Below are 6004 nucleotides of genomic sequence, written 5' to 3'. Positions count from 1 at the left end.
GCCGGAGCAGGGAGACATGCAGCCGCCCGGATGGCGGCGGGGCTCGGAGCCGAGGCGGGCAGGCGCCGAGAGCGACCTCGCCAGACCCGCGAGAGAACTAGCAGGCTCCGCCGGAGAGGGAGGGTGGGCTGAGGCGCGGTCGAGGAGAGAGTGCCCGAAGGCCCCCAGGCGGCCGAGGAGACTCGGGGGGTTTTCGCAGGCCTGCTCCGGACCTCTGCCCTAGGTCCTCCTAGCTCTGAGTCGGGCTTTCAGGCCAGCTCTCGCTCCTCTCTCCCACCTCTCGGAGCGGGCGGTCAGCGCCCACCCTCATCCCCGGGAGCGTAGCCACCGGCTTGGGGCGCACGCACGCCGATCGCCGCGCCAGGCTTTGGCGCCTACTTCGCGGTCCCCGCACTGCCGAACGGCACTCACGAAATTTTTTGGGAAAAAGTCACCCCTATCTCCCCTCCAAAATCTCCTTTGGTTCTTAACACCCTGGAAACGGTGAGGGAGCGACGGGCTCCGGCAGACGAGTTGCTCTGGGAGCCGGTTCAATCCAGCCCGGCATGGCTCCCCAGGCCTGCCCGGGCGCATGGAGATCCGCTCAGCTACTACTCGTAGCAACCCTTCTCCCCCGAAATCTGCGGCTTCGGGGCTCACTTACCGAGCGTGTGGATGGGAGCGGAGGCCGGGGGCACCTGGGAGCGCGGCGGGCTGAAGAGCCGGGCCGCAGCTCCGCCGCAGCCGACGCTGGGGCGGCCAGTCGCCAGACAAAGCCCGAGATGGCGAAGCGGAGCGACGGCTAATGGCGAGCCCCACGCGCCGCGCTCCGCCCGCCCCGCTCCGCCCGCCCGCCTCGGCGCAGCGCAGCGCCGCTCCGAGCGCTCGCCCGTCAGAGCCGCCTCGGCGCCGCCGCCTCCCGGGCCACCCTGGCCTCGCCTGGCCCCTCCGCCTCCTCCGGGCGGCTCAGCCTCACCCCTTCCCTCCCACCGCTCTAGGGGCTGCATGAAAATAAAAAGAAAAAGAAAAATGTTTTCCATTTTTTTTTCTTTTAAAACAAGGCTGGCGTGTTGATACTTTTGAGTCTTTCTGCCCCCAGCTCACACTCACCTGCGGAGCCGCCGTGAGGGCTTGGGGGTGGGGGCGCGCGGGGCTGGAGCCGGCGAGCGCGGGTTGAAAGCCAGCCAAGCTCTGCAGCGCCCGACCCGGGCGTGTACGCGGCTGCCAGTCCCCGCAGAGAAATCGTCCTCCTACCCCCGCCTCCATCGCTCTGCGTTTCTCTTCCAATCAGCCGGTCGCTTGGTGGCTCCTCCATTCTCCGGCCAAGCCCGCTGCCTAGAACGAGCTCCACTCCATCTGTTCGCCGGCTTCTCGCTCCCCTGCCGGGGCCGGCGAGGCGGCGTGAGGCTGGTGGGGGATTTACGAGGGAACCTGCCTGCTTCCCGCTCCCATCGCTCCATCCCCGCTGCCTCCTGCCTCCAGCTTCTCTCCTGCGTCTTTCCAACTCTCCCCTGTCGCCACTGGAGTGTATCTGAGTGTGTGCGCAGTTTTTTCTTTTTCGTTTTTTTTTTTTTATTGCTCTTTGCTTTTGCAACCTTGAAGCCAAGGGGGTGTGTGTAAAAAAAAAAAAAAAAAAGCCAAGAAAGAAGCTCTTTAGATTTGCAACACATCGGAAAACCGGGGGAGCACCCCTGCTCGTCCGATCTCCATGCCCAGCGAGGGCCTTCCGGGTTTTAGAGCGAGCCTCTCGTCGTTCTCAATGCCTCCACACTTTCGCCGGGCTGAGGATCCGAGGAGTCCGGGCAAAAAGTTCTCCCCTTGGGTCGCAGTGAAGGTGTCAGGGTGGAAGTTGGGGGAATTTTTCGAGACGCGGCAGCCATCCCTCCTACCCCGGCTCCGGTAACTGGGCTGGGGTGGGGATAAAGAGCAAAATCCCGGTGGGTTTTTGGGAAGAAGCTTGGAGGTGGGAGTCAGTACCCGAAGACCGCCATTCGCACATCACCCCCTCAGTCTTCTACCTCCTGTCCCCTGCCAGCTCCCCCTTTAATTTTTTTTTTTCTCTCCTTTAATCTAATTTCTTCCAACTCCACCTTTGTTGTTACCGGCGTCACGCCCGGACCAGCCAATCCCTGCCACGCAATCAGCTTGTCAAAAAGGCTCGGCCAGCCCTGGGAAAGCAGGCCGCAGGCGCTGCCCCCGGGCGGTGGCGGGGAGCCGCGAGGGGAGCCCGGCACCCCGGCCTCGGCGCTGGAGCTGCAGCGGGGTTAACCTTCGGTTAGGTCTCCCGCAGTCCACTATCTTGCGGGCCCAGGATAGAAAGAGCTAGGCGAGGACCACCATCTACCCTCCAGCTGCCACGGCTGTGGTGTCTGTGTTTGCTTCCCCTTCTCAGAGGTTATCAGGACAGTACACGGAGCCAGAAGACAATCTGAAGGACTCCTGCTTTCAACAGACCTAGCCTACGGTCTGAGCTACCGCTCTTGGCAGCGCCATTATTCCTGGCTCCCAGGTGGCTAGTCTCTCACACCAACACTGCTCCTGCCCACATCTTGGCCAGCTGGGTCATTCAGCCCCTTTGGTCGGTCCCTTGTCGCAGCCTTCTCCATCCTCACACCGCCCTCTTTGCTTCTGCTGTAATTCCTCTTGTCTCCTAGGAGAAGAGATTCCTTTCCCAGGACTTCACATCCCAATTTGCCACGTTTCAAAAACCGGGAGGAAAATCTGGTCAAGACCTGGTGTGTCTGGTTTTTATTTTTATTTATTTATTTATTTATTTTTAGAGACTCTCACCTTATCGCCCTCGGTAGAGTGCTGTGGCATCACAGCTCACAGCAACCTCCAGCTCCTGGGCTTAAGCGATTCTCTTGCTTCAGCCTCCCGAGTATCTGGGACTACAGGCGCAGGCCACAACACCCAGCTATGTTTTTGTTGCAGTTTGGCCGGGGCTAGGTTCGAATCCGCCACCTTCCATATGGGGCCTGGGGCCGCGCCCTACTCACTGAACCATGGGGGTCACCCCCCCATGTCTTTTTTTTTTTTTAGATGGCACTGGCATGTTGAAGAGGCAGATTTACTGTGATGCTAATGAAGTTTAAGCTTCAAGGCCCTTTACTTGCAAGGTCTGTCCAAAGCTCTATATTTAGTTTCATATTCATCTTTTTTCTTTTTTAAAAGAGCAGTCTCCGTTGTACAAGTTTCAGCTCCACAAACCCAGATCAGTGCTTGAAACATACACAGTATTTGTGTAGGATTGAATCATCTCACACTGCACTGAAATTTGGTATACAGCTAACTTTATTGATTTGACTGGGAAAGGACCAAAGGTTTGGAATCAAAAGTCCCAGCCCCCACCCTTTTATTTTATTTTATTTTTTTTAAGAGACAGAGTCTCACTTTGTCACCCTTGGCAGAATGCTGTGGCGTCACAGCTCACAGCAACATCCAGCTCTTGGGCTTAGGAGATTCTCTTGCCTCAGCCTCCTGAGTAACTGGGACTATAGGTGCCTGCCACAAGGCCTGGCTATTTTTATTTTTTCTTTTTAGTTGCAGTTTGGCTGGGGCCGTGTTCGATCCCACCACCCTTGGTATATGGAGCCAGCGCCCTACTCACTGAGCCACAGGTGCTGCCCCCCACCCTTTTTTTTTTTTGGAGACAGAGTCTCTGTTGCCTGGGCTAGAGTGCCATGGCCTCAGTCTAGCTCACAGCAATCTCGAACTCCTGGACTCAAGCAATCCTCCTGCCTCAGCCTCCTGAGTAGCTGGGACTACAGTTATCCCTGGCTAATTGTTAGTAGAGATGAGTCTCATATTGGTCAAGTTGGTCTTAAACTCCTAAACTCAAGGGCTCCTCCCACTCAGCCTCCCAGAGGGCTAGGATTATAGGCATAAGTTACTGCACCCAGCCCCCACTGTCTTCATAATATTTGTATTTGAACACAACTTAACCTCACCTAGTTCCATAGGTGACTAGTTTCCATATCTGTAAAATTAGAATTGTGATTCTAGGCCAGGCGTGGCATCTCATGACGCCAGCATTCTGGGATGCCAAGGCAGGAGAATTGCTTGAACCTAGCAGTTCAAGACCAGCCTGGACAACATAGCAAGACCCTGGCTCTACTTAAAAAAAAAAAAAAAATTCTATTTATTTCACTTTCTTCATCAGGAATTGGAGGGTCAAATGAGATGATATATGTAAAACTATAAAACACTCCACAGATGTCACTAGCCATGTTACAATGGGAGAATATGGAATCAGAGACCCCAAGAAAGTTCCAAACCTACACACAGATCCCAGAGCCCAAGTGTCCTGGTTCTTGGCCCTGAACTTCTTGGCTAGGTCAACGGGCTTTTCGGTAAAGTGCTTTGGAATAAAACAGGATGAACATGAATCATAAGAATGATTATTATTGATTCCTTGGGCAGCAAAAATCATGGCTGGCACCCTTCCCACTTGGAAACCAATTGGCTTGTATTACATCTATTGCATCTGTGGTGAGGTCAGGAGTCCAGGACTCTGGTTACATGCCAGAGTGTGAGAGAATCTGCCCTTGGCCTTTTTTCTTTGCCCCTGCTTCCAATTTGTCTTCCTCCCCCTCTTCCAGTTTACTGGCATGTGTCTTGAAGCAGAGCCTCAGCATTCAATAACCCTAGCCCAGGCTGGTGACAAAGCATAATCCTAGCTATGCAATCTCCGCTTGGCTCCAGCCCTTCCACAGGTTGCCAGCATCCAAGCCCAAGCTCATATAAAACCCAGAGTGCCTGGAAGGCATTAATCAAAATGTGGGATTTTAATTCTTTCCTAGTGTGCAAGGAGTAACTTTAAATAGTACACAGATATTAGTGTCCAAAAAGTCACCATACATAGGGAACATGGGAAATTGTAGCTAAATGTCTCTTTATTTACAAAATATTCATCACAACATTTTATAAAGAGGTGGCAAACACAGAGAATATTTTGTAAATATTTTGTAAAATTTTGTAATGAATATTTTATATATACATATATATATATTTATTTTATTATTTTATTTTTATTTTTTTGAGACAGAGCCTCAAGCTGTCACCCTGGGTAGAGTGCTGTGGCATCACAGCTCACAGGAACCTCTACCTCCTGGGCTCAAGCGATTGTCCTGCCTACACCTCCCAAGTAGCTGGGAATACAGGTGCCTGCCACAATACCCGGCTATTTTTTTTTGGTTGCACAATAGCCACAATACCCAGCTATTTTTTTTTGGCTATTTTTCATTGTTGTTTGGTGAGCCCAGGTTGGATTCGAACCTGCCAGCTCAAGTGTATGTGGCTAGTACCTTAGCCACTTGAACCACAGGTGCCAAGCCAATATTTCATATTTTTAATGTGTATTGTAAATGTTCTATGTTAAAATTTTTATTTAAGATAGTGGTATAAAGACTCATTTTTCAGGGGAGTCTTTTTTTCTTTTTTTCTTTTTTAATATATATTCTTTATTTTATGGAGTTAGCATTCAAGTTTAGCTACACAGTCAATTCTACTTTCCCACCACTATAAAAGCAGAAAAATTTTCCACAGAACCATACTCTCAAATGATTAAGCAAAAAAATACTACAAAAGAAATTTTACAGTTCCTTTGCTTCTATTTCCTCATTTGGTAATATTATCTACCATGTGATGGCAATGTTAGGAATGGAAACTGGAAACATTAACAAGGACAAAACCACCTCCAGAATTGAAGAACTCCGTACATTGACCTCCTCCTTAAATTGACCTAATTTTGACAGACTAGACATGCACCACATGTATGTATCAGCACAGTAGGCCTAGTTCCTTATGTTGACCACCTCTGTATGCTGACCAGTTTATGATAGTCCCTTACATTGGTGGTCAACTTACAGAGATTCTACTATTAAGATCTTCAGGCAAGTTGTGGTGGTTTCTGCCTAGAATCCCAGCAGCTCTGGAGGTTGAGGTGAAAGGATCACTTGAGGCCAGGAGTTTGAGACCAGACATTCCATCTCTGCCTGCTGGATCTTAAATCGGTTGCGGAGTG

General features: G+C 51.4%; 1 protein-coding gene across 2 annotated transcripts in view; it reads right to left on the bottom strand.

Moving 5' to 3' along the window:
• The window catches only part of UBTF (upstream binding transcription factor, RNA polymerase I), a 16442-nt gene extending 14877 nt beyond the window's left edge, over positions 1-1565 (bottom strand). Inside the window, exon 1 of one of the 2 annotated variants that reach the window (XM_012803090.2) lies at positions 1090-1565. The gene's annotated coding sequence lies outside the window, so the exon portion shown is untranslated. Of the gene's footprint in view, positions 1-643; positions 871-1089 lie in introns of those variants that run through there. The other variant, XM_023511306.1, reaches the window with a different exon arrangement.
• Positions 1566-6004: the final 4439 nt, after the last annotated feature.

This window comes from Otolemur garnettii, unplaced genomic scaffold, assembly GCF_000181295.1.
Source record: "Otolemur garnettii isolate 467f Iridium unplaced genomic scaffold, OtoGar3 scaffold00018, whole genome shotgun sequence".
Lineage (NCBI taxonomy): Eukaryota > Metazoa > Chordata > Mammalia > Primates > Galagidae > Otolemur > Otolemur garnettii.
This window is presented reverse-complemented; position numbering and strand designations above follow the sequence as displayed.